The 14,348-nt window shown below is 41.2% G+C and overlaps 1 long non-coding RNA gene across 1 annotated transcript; it reads right to left on the bottom strand.

Annotated features, from left to right (window-relative positions):
* Positions 1-6,512: 6,512 nt before the first annotated feature.
* On the bottom strand, positions 6,513-9,096 carry LOC142593290 (uncharacterized). The gene is made up of 3 exons (XR_012830952.1): positions 8,878-9,096; positions 8,559-8,763; positions 6,513-6,544 (listed from the first exon to the last, which is right to left on the bottom strand). It is a non-coding gene; the product is annotated as an uncharacterized LOC142593290 (long non-coding RNA).
* Between the last annotated feature and the right edge of the window lie 5,252 nt (positions 9,097-14,348).

The raw sequence follows: 14,348 nt of genomic DNA, 5'->3' as shown, positions 1-14,348 counted from the left end.
GCAGTTGGCATTAACATCAATGCTAGTGTTCAGCTGACATCCTTGTTCAATGTATCTTTCTTACTGCAACTGGCAAGGGACAAGAGCTATTGTGACTGAAACTTTGAAAGCAATATTTAATTAAGTAAATTGATGTGCTCATTGGGAAATGGCAAATCATTTCTATGTGGCCTTTTTTTCTTTATTAAAGGCTCTTGAAGGGATGCTCTTTGCGTTCAACAAAGTTATATCTTTACAATAAGTACTTAGTGGTTTGCTTGTTTCAGCTCTCTCTTTGCTCGGTGGGTATCAGGGGTGGAGTTTTTCCTTTAATCCTATGCATTCTCCACCTACATCTTCAGGAAAAAATACAACATTAGATTGTGTTTGACTTGTGCTGAAGGTACAAATCACCCTTCTTATTAAAGTCTGCAATGTTTTTCAGTTCTGCTTAAGGACCCGAATCAGGAAAAGAATAACATTTCGAAGGGTTGCTTCCCCCTGCTTCTAAAAATGTTTACACAGCGCTCATGGAAGTGAAAAGAAGAAAAACAGTAACATTTTGGAGGGGAAAACAATTAGCAACTTGTGCAGGGAGATGTAATCTCTAACCTCTGCTTGGGCCTCCTGAAGAAGAGGGAGAAGCCAAAATGTGAACACTAAGGGGTTAACCACAGCATTGAGAGCAATTTTTCTATTGTTTCTCTATTAATATCATTCACCAACTTACCACTCATCACCTTTCCCAAATAGTCTCCCTATAGCAACAAATGGCGCCATAGACAAACCAGATGCAATCTCGTCTCTGTTTTCTTTTCATAAGCATTTGCAAATTTGTTAAAAAGAAAAGTAAGGGACAGTGGGAGAAAAATGTTTATTTTGTAGAAGCTGCACCAAGGAGCATTGAGAACAGGGGACTCTCTTTTTGCTGTAACCCCCTCTGCTATCTGATGGGCCTCTACATTTCTGCGGTATGATCTGATTTCCTTAAAAGAGTTGTTCCGTGTCATTGAAATGCACCTGGACTCCCTTCACAGCAATCTTGATGATCCCGAGCTTGTATTCTGAATGTTTAAAGCATGCTGTCAGAGCCCTAGGTCCAAAATTGGACTCTGTTCCTCTCACCTTTAATTTACAGCTAATTTTAATCTCTCTGTTTAATTCCATAACACAGTATTCATTTTCTACAGTGACTTATCTGCACACAATTGCTACATGCATGTTTTTGTCTGCAGCATGATATCATGAATGCATGGACTGTTTTTTTCTAGCAATGTTGCTCAAAGTCCTTAACTTTAAATCTTCCTTTACTAGGTAAATCCATTATTTTTCCTTTAAAAGAAATCTATTGCTTTTCTCCTTTTTTTTGTCTTTAAGCTGACTTTAAAAGATGGAAAACATTTCTCTTTCTTTACATGGAGAACAACCATATGCTTTATTTGAATGTAGGTTATTTCAGTTTCAAACAAACAAAAAACCCCAGCCCAAAACACAAACTCGTGAAAACAAAGTCTCCGCAAGATCAGATAGTTTGTATCTCTCTTCTTGCAGTTGAATCTGAAAATAAAATAAAATGACAAGTGTCCTCATTGTAATAGCAGATTTCTAGGTTTTTACAAGCATAAACAATTGTTATATTTATAAGAGTTACTTATTTTCCTTTGATGCATCTTTTTTATAACTTATGAAATTTTCAATGAGCTGCACAGACTAGGCTCTCATACTGTGAGTGAGTGCTTGTCAGCAGCCCAGGTAGAACTTCTGGAGACTGGTCAGATGAAGTCATCCTCCTCCATTCAACCACTGAACTGCAGCAAAAGGCTAGCCAAAATGGATTTAAAACAGTTGTTCTTCTGCAGCAGCAATTACTGTAGTTGTTACAAGGAAGTTAGATGATCATAAATGGGAGGAAGAACAGTTCAGCAATTGTGAATCCTTGCTGCTACTCATTTCTCAGTATGGAGCCTTGAATGAATGGAATTAACTTTAGAAAAAAAATTTAGAAAATACAATTGAGGCAATATTTTACACTCTCCACCAAGATGCAGAAAAACTCATTAGTAAAAAGAAAATCACCATTACTTCCTTGCTATCAATTGCACAACAATTATATTCAAGTTTTTCCCATCTCATTTGATGGTTTGCATATATGTATGTGCATATAGGCTGCTTGGCCTATTTAAATAGTAATGGAAAGACCTGAAAAGTGTACTGCCTTATATGTATGACTTTTTGAAAACTTCTGTCACCTCTTTGACTAGCGGGGAGCTTTGCCATATGATGTTAGTGGACCAAGACTTTGCGCAGTGTTGCTGGCCCTTAGCACTGGAAATCTGCTGAAAAGCCAGTCCAATTTCCTGGCTGAAGTTGCATTTGAGGTATCTGTGGCTCTTAGCGTTGAACAGGAGAAAAAAGCTTACGCTTGAATAGATTTTCCTGACTTTTGAAGAGCATCTTGTCGTCTTATCTGTTGCAGACTGCTGTAAACACTTCTTTAACTGCTTCCAGAGCTCGTTTCCACAGGCACAACATTTGGCTATGCCATCTGATTACCACCGTAACAGAGGAAAACAGTCTTACACAGTCACTTTGTTGCCTGTGTTATACTCTATTATCATCCAGCCAGTGTTTACAGGATGCCACGGTTAACGCTGCCCAGATGCTCTATCTGTGGGAAACCTAGAAACCAGGCAGCACCGACCACCAGTGTTTTCCGAATTCAGCTGTCTTATCCGAGGTCTAGCCTGTTTGTGCAAGCTGGGGTCACCCCATGGGCTGGGTGTGCTGTCAGTTAGCCCTGACAGGAGATAGCACTGCTGAAGATGTTGAAGTCTGTGTTTAGGCCACTTACGGCTTTTCAGCAAACATTTTAGAACAAAGTGATGTGGTTTCACTGGCAGCTTGTTGACCTAAGAGCATTTTTTAACTCAAGACTATGGTAGGAATACCATCTCTTCTCTAACTACAGGAACATTTTAGGCAGTTGCTAGCAAAATACACGGATATTGCAAGAGTTGCATGGTTTCCAGAAGATAGACTGTAAATGCCATTTAGCCTGTATTTTCCTTTGGTCATTATTTTTGTATTTGGGTGTACATTTTTTCCATTTTACTATTTCACACATGTGCTGTTGACTACTAAAATCAAGCATATCAGCTTTTCAAGGATCAGCTTTCTTGGAATAGCTTGCTCTTAAGAGGCACACAAAATAACATTTTCTTATGACAGATTTTAGAGTGCATATATCACATTAGCGTACCTACTAATCCTAAGAATTGAAGAAGTAAAACCATTTTCAGCCATGCTGAGGGGATATTGGAAGAAAAATATACAATCAAACTATGTACTGTCACTATAAATCAATGCCAATGATAGCTTACTGAAAAGAGTTAATATTTTTCATAAAGTAAACACTTCAGAAGTGGTTGCATTCCACCAAACGCATATCTGGAGTGTAAAAAAAAGTCAATCATTTGTAGCACCTCCAACCTACAAATCGTGTAAAGGGCACAGAAATCTCTGGCCTACAGAACTTTTAAAAATTGTATATCTGTTATTATGGGTTTTTCATCATCTCTTCTTAAAAACTTTTTTTTTTCTTTTTAAACCAGGTTCTTTGGAGTTGTGTGTTTCTATTTAAGAAAGGTGGGGTTTTTTGGTTTGTTTCCTGTATATTTTGACCTTCTTATACAAGAAACTTCTGTGTACAATGCACAAATGACCCCATTAGCTGAGGTCCTACTATGCTTTTAAGCGTGTGAATAGACATTTCTTCCTTTAAGGGCTGGAGGTAGGGTTCTTTTAACTGCTTCATATCCACATTCCAAAACCTATTTAAAAACCTGAGTCGAAAGTCCAGCTGACAGTGAACTCTATTTTCAGCTAAAACCCCCTCCTCCCCCGCTTCACCACACAGTGTTTCTGCTGCTGGTCCACTTGTGATAAAGACCAAAACTGTTGTTTGGCTGACATGCAGAAGGAGTTGTTTATCAAAAGGAGGCTATTCTAGGAGGATATGCTCTTTAAACAGAACAATGGGGATTTTGAAGATAACCAAATCAGTACTACATAGGTGTTAGATCTGTTTTAAATTGTTTCTGTGTTGGAAAGTAGGAGGGGGGGCCGTGTATTTGGCTTTGAATCTCTGGCTTGCAAGTGTGAAATGGCTAAATCCAAATTAGCTGCCAACTGTGCTTTGTACTGCAGCTCATGCGCATCTATAGGGCATGAGCACAGCACCTGGGGAGCACAGTGCTGGGGGTGCGGGGAAAAGGGCCTCAGAAAATCCAATTTCATTTTATGATCCAGCTGTAACTTGTGCTTCACCCAGGGTTTTTTAATCCGTCCTTGGTGCTGCCTAGTTCAAATGGCAATTCCTAAAAGCAGATCTACAGGTAGAGTCATCTTTTACTAGTTAGATCAGGTTATAGACACGTGCCTATTCTGTTGGCATAAATTAACTGGTTTCTGGACACACAGAGAAGAATCAATAGCTGATAAGTGGGAAGAAAAACCAAGGAACCTTATGGGAAACTTAGTACAGAAATGTGCAGATGTATGTGATACATCTTTGCTTGCTCACCCCTTCTGCAGAGGGAGAATCTCACCAAGGATAAAGGTGACCTTCAAAGGCAAGGGAGAGGAATATTACATTTTCTGTCAAGCTTTTAGATGGTTGTTTCTCTTCTAAGCTATGACAATCCCTAATTTTCTCTAGTGAAAGCTTTTCTTCAAGTATTTTCTCGGATATTTGTGTTATTTTGGAGTAATACTGTAATACCTGTCACTGGGTCCAACTGAAAATTCCCCTTTCTCACTTACTTGCAGTGGTCTTTTGTGGCACAGTGATCTCATTTAAAAATCTCTTTCCAAAACTAAAAAAGTGAAGATTCCCTATATATAAAGAAGTATCAACTTTTTTTTTCCTTTTTTTTTTTTTTCTGGCTAACAGCCAATACTTCTGCCTGTTTTCATATAATGCCTCTATACATGAAAAGAAAAGGAGCAGAAAACTTTCTTCTTCTCTGGTGCTGATCATATGCAACTGATTTATTTAAGGCCACACAGTGAACTGCTTGCAAGAACAGGATGATTCTCTCTGCCAGTCATCTGGTTAAAGCTCAGCCTAAATAGGCTTGGATATTTGCAGGTGGTTCAGGAGAACATCTGGAGGTGCCTGCTTTTCCTGAAATGTCTGTTTTGATCGATTAGGGAAGGGGAGAGGTCTTTTCTATTCAGCTGGCAGACATCTCCTGGCCCCAAAGTTCAGGAATAATCTCTGTTTTCAGCTGTAAGTTATCCTACTTCTCCCTCCTCCAGTACAAATACAAACTTAAATTCTTTTAAATGTGGAAAGGGCACCTCAGTGATCCCTGCCTAATATCACTGACACAGTTTGGCATCCTCACCTGAGGCCTGGATTTATTTTCTTAAAGATTCCCACTAGGTAAACCCCATGGAAAAACTAACCCTTGACAGCTCTTGCTGTTTTGACCATCACCTCTTACAGCCAAGGGTGATGATGCGAAGACTAGGAGGGGCAGTCCTTTTGTTTGTGCTAGAGCCAGCCTTGCTGTTTGTTTTTTATTCTGACCTCAAGTGATGCATTTTCAGAAGCTGTATCACACAACTAGGGAGAAAAAGTGACTCTATGGTTATTCAGGCAGATGTAGGGATGCACTTTACACAGCAAGGTAAGCGGTGTAGGCTGATTATTGCAGGAAGTTTTGCCAGAGGCAGTGCTAGCATGAGTGACAAATAATGGACCCTTTTCTGTGCTTGCTTGGAATAATTGTGTCACAAGGGGACATAAGTATATCTCAGTCAACAGTGGCAGCTCCGCAGTTTCCTGTGGTGGGCAGTTCTGGTGGAATTATGTGCCATTCTCTGCTGTTAAAAGTTTGCAGACTGCTTCATAGGTATATTGCCTGGGATTTAACTAAAATAGATCTTATAAAACCAAAATGATCCTATTTAACTGAAATAGATTCCTAAAGAGGGATGGGGCTTTAATTAGTATGTCCCAGTACAGATTTAGGGGCCTATTGTTTGCCCTTATGTTTGAAAATGCTGCCTTTGACTTTTTTTTTTTTTTATCTTATCCAAGTCAAGAAACCGTACTTCCATTTGGCTGTGCATTTTTTGGCTTTGTTCTAATAATGCTTGACCTACCCACACAGATTTAACTGACTGGGAATAAGGGTTGTGCCTAGTTATCACAATAGCTCATATACATTGGCAGAGGTGACAGAAACCAGTTTTTATAACAATGTAAAGGGTAGAAACCCTCCTTAAGAGGAAATACATTCCCATACTTCAAATACCAAACAATTTAGCGGAGGAAGCGTTTATACATGGCCATGCTGCTAGAGTCTGGTGAGCACTTCTCTGTTTTGCGGGTACCCACATGCCGAAATTTGCCAGCGTATGAGCTCAGCGCATTGATTGCTGCTGCTTGAACTCTGGACTTGCTTTGCTGATTGGTTGTTTGCTTTAACCACAGCGCTGGATGGAGCCTTTGCAGACTATCGCAATGTAAATAAATACATGTGTGTTTGTTTCTAGGCTGTTTAAAAAAAAAAAAAAAAAAGAAAAAAGTGTATGTGTCAAAGAAGGGGGAAAAGCTGTTAAGGATTCATTTGCATGCCTTTGAGATGCAGGAGGCACAGGAAGCAATGGGTTTAGGGGAGGGCTAGCAAAATCATTCCGTAGGGGTATAACAATAGGGAAATATGGAGAGTGGTTAGATACTGTTAGATTAGATTAGTGCAGATTGATTTGGCGAGTGGTGTTTATTTTGCTATTAATCATACAGAGGTACTTAAAGCTTGCAGAAAAAGTCCTATTTCACAAATCAACATGAAGAATGGTTAGTTTGCTGGGTTGTTTGTTTGATGGGGTTTTTTTTGTATCATCCACAGGAATAGATTACAATTTTTTAAATATTGTTTTTTGAGGGTAAAAAGGCTAGACTAGAACTAGAAAATGAAAGGTGGCAGTAAAGTAGTTTGGGCTTACTAAATTGCTCTGCTGTCATGATTGTCCCTAGGCTGGATTTTTGTTCATCTTTTGTATTAGTGATTTTTTTTTTTTTGTGCTTTTGCCCTTGTTATAATTTTAAATGTGGTGAAATATGTCAACTCATACCAAGTTTTATGTTTCAGCAAAGGAGAGACTGCAAATAGAAAGAACAAATGAATTCACAGTTGGCTAGAGCTAATTTTGTGTAGTTACTAGCTTACATCATGGTTTTCTCTGCCAGTTAGCTGTTTGAAAGTAAAATAGGAGGCATGGCATGGCCTGAAACAGAGGGAAAGGTTGGCATTTCAGAGGGACAGCCTCTTCACACCATTGCCAAATCACCTTTCATTTACTTTGCATTTGTAGATGTAAAATAGGGCATAAGTCTGATGGCTGCAAACAATCCTTCTCAATACTTGTGGTTTCCCTTCAAAGGCTTTACTTGCTGTAAACTTTTTCTTACTTTTTGTGAGGGAGAAACCTGGTGTAAGACATGGCCATGGTGCATCACTGAGTTTGATGAAACTGCCTGTGATGAAGCCTCCCCACCTCTCTAGTGCACCTGCTGCTGCTCGCCGTGCTCCCCAGAAGAGCCTGGCTCAAAACAGCCACCCTGCAAGTAGGTGGTGATGCACGTAGCCAGTGGGAACCTTTTCCAGCAGTATGTTCCTCGACTAGACGATCCCTGTTCCACACCCTCAACTGTCTTCCCCTACTTTCTTCTGTACCGCTCTTTTATGCTTCTTTTCTCCTGGTTTAGCTACTTCCTCCTCTGAGGACTACACAGACGCACAGTTCCATCTTGTTTGCAATCTCTCTTAATCCCGCTGTGAGGGAGGGCTTCTTCCGTTGCTTTGCTCCCTTGTAATGCAACTAAAGCCACCATCAGCCTCATCTAAAGGAGGGACACGGTTTGTCATTGGAGCTTCTCCTGACCTCCAGCCCCCTCCTGTCAGGCACCTCTCTTTAACCTGCACCTTTAGTGGGTAAAGAGATAACGGGCTCCTGCATTTCTCAATGCAGGTCATTCTTGCTGGAAAGGGACCTGTATGATCTTTGGCAAATACACGTGTTTGCCACTATATTATTTTATCAGCATAGCCTTTTCGCGAGTCCCAGATGCTGGCCTATTTATCCACATTGGGTGACTGTTCTGCTTTCTCAATCTCTAGACCAAATTTGAGCTATCTATTAAGTGCTACAAAAACTGTCTGTAGGCTAGTACTTTCTGGCCTAAGTTAAACTGTAGGATGGATTTGTATTTTGCGGCATTTCCTTTGACCCACTTTGCTAAATTAGTTTCCAGTTTTCTTGAAAAAGGATGTCTTGTCTCCTTTCTGGTTTTGCTATTTCCTTTTGTTGGCTGAAATATTTAATAAAAAAGTTGCAGCAAGCAAAAGCCATGGACCAAAGTGTAAGTGGAGGAAATTTCATTGGCTGAACAATACAGAAGTTCAGACTTGGTGACCTTCATTTTTAAATGTATTTTCAGACCTTCCTCAATTCTTAACTTAATTGTCAAGATTTGTTTTTTCCCTTCAGTTGATTGAACTACTTACATTAGGCAAGCTGAAAATAAATCCTTTTCTTGTTCAGTTCTTACTTTCATGATGCTTGTGATGATGTCATTGTATTTGCTCTTTGGTCATCCGCAGAGTATTTCATAGTACACACGTTGCCTGGTAATAAACCAGTGGACTCCCTCTCCCTGTATTGATTTTTTGAGAGCAGAAAAAGGCAGCTTTCACATCTTCATTGTGCATTCTAAGTTATTTTAAAAAAGGAAGAAAGGAAAATGAGATGAATACTCTCCCTGCCCCTTTGTAGTCATCTCTTAAACACGTGGTACCATGCTTGGAAATGGTGAGTAATCCTTACCTTCGCAGCTCTGCCAGCCTGGCCGTTTCAGGTGAGAAATGAAGCGTTTTGCTGACACAGGGCCCTGCTTACTCCAGTGAGTTTCTCTTTGTGCCTTTTGAGATGCCAGAAAATCTAGTGCATAGGTCATGCAAAGGGAAATTAATTTGGTGCCATCTTGTTTCAGGTCCCGCTTATCCTTATCATGTGCCTGTGCTCTCCTCCATGGGCTGGCAGAGGCTCCGCGGAGCAGCCCGTGACAGAAATAGCAGGGAGAGCTGCTTTGGGCTCAAGTGGGGCTGGCTCCCCTGCCTTTAGGGAGGTGGCTGGCTCCACGCCTGCCCTTGCCATGTGTGCCTCAAGCCAGCAGTGTCACACTCCCTCTCCTCCTCTCTCGTACTCGCAGTGTTTCTGGATCATTTAAATAAGATCGTCCTGAAAATGTAGCATGGCAGTTTTAGAGGCTGACTTTAGGCAGAGTTTACGTGTTAGACGCCAGATCCTGCTCGTCTCTGTACAGATATACCTGCTCTGAATTTACCTTAGCTGCAGGGAAGTGCTCAGAATTGCAAACGTGATCGAGAGGAAAAGGGCTTGTCTGTGTTGTTTGGAAGGCCAGCGTGAGTGGGGCGCATGAGGTGGTTGTGTCAGGGTTTGATGTCTTGGGGCTAGCTGGAGCCGTATCAGTGCAAACCATACGTAGGAGGCTAGGACAAATGCGGTGAAAGCCACAACAGAAGATCCTCTCATCTCAGCGCAATGCACCTATACCAGGACTTTGTGGTATTGCAGCTACGTAAGTGTGGTTCAAGCATTATAAAACAAAACCCTTCCAGATATCACAAATCATTCTCCTTTTTCTTCGTTGTTTCAGTCTTACACCACCTTCCAGCCTCAAACTCCTTAGCATCACACTCTAGACTAAGCATAATAAATCTTGCCCTCATTTTTTAATCTTCTCCTGTTGCACACACCCAGCATGCTATGGAGACTGTGGCATTCCTTTTGTATTATTTTTCTGCTTTCAAGGTATACCTACTGTTTAGCACTCTCCTCATTCAGACCGTTACTGAAAAACCGACATATTTCTGTTCCGTGTGAATTTGACAGTGTGAAATGTGTGCACCAGAAACTTAACTGTAACCACCTGCTGTTTTCTCTATAGTTACCAGTAAGCAAATCCACTACAAGTATTTGTATCTCCACTTTGGATGCCAAAGAGACATTGATAGCTTTTGAGCCAATCATCTGTTGGTCTGACGTGAAAAATAACCTCACTGGAGTTAGGAACCTTGTCCTCTGTCTTTCTACTGTTTGAGAATTCATATTGTAGCTATGATAGTTTGGGTATTGCAACATTGTTGGAGCCATATGGAGATACCCAAATTTGGCCTAGTCCTAGGTTTGGAAATAGCTTAATTTCATAGAGTTAGCAGCTATAGCTATTTTTGAAAATGTTTAAAGTCTGCACATATGCGGATAAACTTTAGAGGACCTTTCTTAGCGCTTATTTTAGCAGTGTGTTTCAATGGTTATGCTAGTGACCTTTTTCATTACGAGAATTCATGTTAATTCATGGCAAGCCAGAACATTATTATAAACTTCTTGACTGTTCCATTTTTTTTAGGGCTTTGAAATGTAATCAAAGGTGGATTTATCTGATACTAAGAGATGAAACTGTTACCAGCCTTAGGTTTCCTCCCTTTTATTTTTCTAGGAGGTTACTGCCAGAGTAAACTGAAATTGGAGGTGGTTTATGTTAATGCTTCAGCCTGTAGACTTCACTTGCTCAGGAGTTTATCCAGGAGGATCAGCTGATCCCCCTGCAGGATGGTGACCTCTGGCAGAGACACAGGACAGAGACAGCTGCTCCGGCTCTCCCAGCCAAACCTGCTTAAGGCGGTGAGTGGGAGTTGTTAATACCATTATTTGTTTTATTGTAGGGCTAATAGATTTTTGTGTGTGTGTGCTTTATTACAACAGAATACATGAAATAGAAGTGAAAGAATAATTGACTGTGCTACTTCGGAGCTGGTTTCCAATTATTATTCCTTTTTATTAATGAGAGCCTAAAATGAAAAGTATCTAGAAGCATACCTGGCTTTAAACTTTCCAGTTGTATAAAAAGGCAGCCCACCCTGAAACGTCTGGTGCCATGGGGGTATACAGTGCTTTTAGGAACACAGGGCAAGGGTAATTTTTAATTAGCTTAGTCTTCTTATTTTCCTCCAAATATAGATAGGCACTTCTTAGCTTTCTCAACTTTAGTACTTGAGAATAGGCAGCCAAATGTGCTCTGGGAACTCTTTGCTTTAGAAAAATGGGAATCTGAAAGTTTATTTCTATTTTAATAAAGAGAGGATAAAGTTTTTAATGATGATAGCTTTATGGAAGTGCAACCCTTTCCCTCCCCCCTCCCCCCCCCCCCCCCCCAATAATTCCCTTTATAAACAAAACAGAGATAAACCAAATACTTGCTTCACAAGCTACTGCAGGGATCACATTGGCATTGTGTGCTGGCTTGTGAAGTGCTGCGTCCTTGTTTCAATATGCCCAAGCCCTGAAACTCCTAGAGAAAGACGCGTGTTCTGTGGGAGCTACCTCCTATGCTCAGGCCCACTGCAAATCTGCAAGTAATGGTCCTCTCAGGAAAGAAGCCGAGGGCACTTGGCAGTGGAAAGTATCTTGCCCATACTGGAGATGGTGACAGAATTGGCAATGAGGAGGTGACTAGTCATTCTGCAAGGCCTGGTCTGGGGCCAGTTTTCATTTTCGTCTTGTTCTCTTTCTGTTTTTCTTTCTCTCTTGCTTTTGTTATTTATACCAATGAGCAAATGTTGCTTATTTTTAGCAGGCTTTCCATTTTGCTCAGGCGCTGATCCTAAGTAATGGAATGCCGGTGGCCCTCCCTAGGGCACCATCCCACCTCTAATAAGAGCAGACAAATGCAAGCTTTGGTGTAGGGAGTTATTGATTTGCTTCCAGGCAAGTAGGTGTGTGCAATACATGTAAAAGGTGCCCATGCATACCATATATTAGCACTCCAACATCTTAGCAAATGACCTTGCATGATCTGCCTTGGGCTGTTGGTGAGAAATTATTTCTTTATGTTGTGTAGTTCCATAAAGCAAGCAGCCTTGCAACTTGCTTATTTTAGAGTATATAAAACCAACACTAAAAAAATCAAACACACCCAAATACACACACCCATTTCCACAAACAGAGCAAAAGCAAAGTCCTCCCTTAAGTGAAGTCAGCTTCAGTTCTGGGAGCAAAGTAGATGGGTCAATTCATGGAAGCAGATGTAGGAGTTACATAGGTGGGAGTATGTGATGCAAGTGGCGGTTTTTTTCTTTTCTCTTCTAGATCTTGTGTCACTGGGTTATTGCAGAGATGCTAAAACAAGGGACAACAGAGTCCTGAGGGAAGCGGTATGGGAGGACTTCCCCTGAGGTGTGGATGTCCAGGGAGCTCCTGCCTCACAGATTAGCAGCTGACCAGCAGCATCTTCCACTGACTGTCCTAGCAGCTTTATGTCTATTTTCCTACTTTAGGAGACAAGTGTATGACCTTAGACACTGCCCCTCTTCTACACCCCTTTAGGTTGGAAATAAAATGTAAGGGAGGGTGTATCCAACCTAAGACAACAAAATTTATCCTTTCCTGTCCTTATGCAAAGTTTATCTAAAAGAACTTCAGAACCAAGCAGGAGTAGCTACATACTTAAACTGCAAGTCAGGAGATGCAGACACTTATGTCCTGCCCATCCATGCCAGTCCTGCATCTCCCTGAGGTACGAGGGACTTGCTGGGAGAACACGTGCCCTTGATCACTGCTGCCTACTTTGCATCAACTGAATTTCACTCCTAATGCTAACATTTGTATTGCTTTTGGTGGGGTGTTTTCTGGCTTATGCCTATTGCAGTTTTGGCTGGAAGGAAAGCGGGTGAGGAGGTTGTCCCACACCCTCAGTGTCACTGGGATCCCACCCAGCCTGCAGCCATAGCTGCACAACTGCTTTGTTCCCTTGGTAGGGTCTGGCTTAGTTTAAACACTTTCTGTAGGTTTTTGTCTTCCCCATTTTCAGGCCTGACTCATTTTGATAGGTTTAGGGACTTACTACATGCATGCTTATGCTGGCAAAGGAATCTAGTTGCTGCTGATGGAGGAAGACAGGAGGCTAGGGGGATATTACTCGGGTGTAGCCAAAACAGCTGATGGCCCAGTGCTTAATTTGCTAATGCCATGTCTACCCAAGTGTTCTCACTTTTGGTGCTGCTAGGGAGTTATCATTCATTGCAATTGAAACATATTGGAGACAGGAGAAGAAGAAACCTTGTTTAGGAAACAAAGTTATGCTGCCTTTGACAGGGACCCAAATGCCATTTCTACTATAGATCTTTGTAATCCTTCCACCTTTTCACCTGCTCCAGTTGCTGCTGGTTTTATCCTTACTCTGGTGGATCTCTGTGATGAAGCACTTGTGCCAAGTTCCTGTCTTGTTACTGTCATTCAAGATCCAGCTTTTATTAACTATCCTGAACCCGGTGAAAGGGGGGAAGCTATCTATTCTGAAGCTCCTCTTTTAAATTCAGCCCTGTTTGTATGATCTGCATGCCTCTCTGCCCCCAAATTACTAAAACTGCAGCACAGTTGTCCAAGGCTTATTTTTTAGTAAATGACTCTTATAACTGGCATTCAGATTAGCTACCATCTTAGTCTGAAATGCAGCAAGACGTTTAACATGTGTGGGATACGATACCCATCTCAGATAAATACAACACTGCATCAGTAGATGTTTTCATATTTTCAGGTAAGCAGCCTGGTGTTGGGGAAAAAGGCTAGTCTATTAACACCTCTGCTCAGAGCAAGCCAACTTCCTTTCTACATGGAATAATTATTTTTTCACATAAGCCCTGTAGTACCTCTGCTATGTTTGCACTTCTAAGTCTCAAACATTGCAGTACAGATCACCCTTTATGAGTGGAATTTGAGGTCATGTGTCTGCATTTAAAATTCACTGTGCACGGGCTATCATGCACTGGCTTGTCAATTCTGTAGGCATAGGGGCTATGGGTCCATATTTCAGGTATGAAGAAAGTAGGGCCTTTTTTGTGTTTAAAGCACCCATGTGTGCAACTCACAGCTATGAGTACCTTTGGCAGAGCTTTATAAATTCTGTTGATTCATAGCTGGCATCTCACTATCTGTATGGGCAGGATTACATATAAATATATATGTCCTGTACATAACAGGACCATTTAGAGCATCCCTACAGCATAAAATTAAAGTGAACTTGGGCACAAAAGTCATTATATGTCTGTGGAAGACTCGCTGGGGAGAACATTAAAAGGCCTTTTGTCTGCCGTAGCCCAGGGCTCACAAGTGATTTTAGGTGGCTGGTGATCCATGCTTCTGTTTATACAGTTCCAGCACGGATTAAGGATCTTTAACCAAAGACAGTTGAGAAATAGGTGATGGTGGGAGGAGTG

This window comes from Pelecanus crispus, chromosome 3 (assembly GCF_030463565.1).
Source record: "Pelecanus crispus isolate bPelCri1 chromosome 3, bPelCri1.pri, whole genome shotgun sequence".
Classification (NCBI taxonomy): domain Eukaryota; kingdom Metazoa; phylum Chordata; class Aves; order Pelecaniformes; family Pelecanidae; genus Pelecanus; species Pelecanus crispus.
This window is presented reverse-complemented; position numbering and strand designations above follow the sequence as displayed.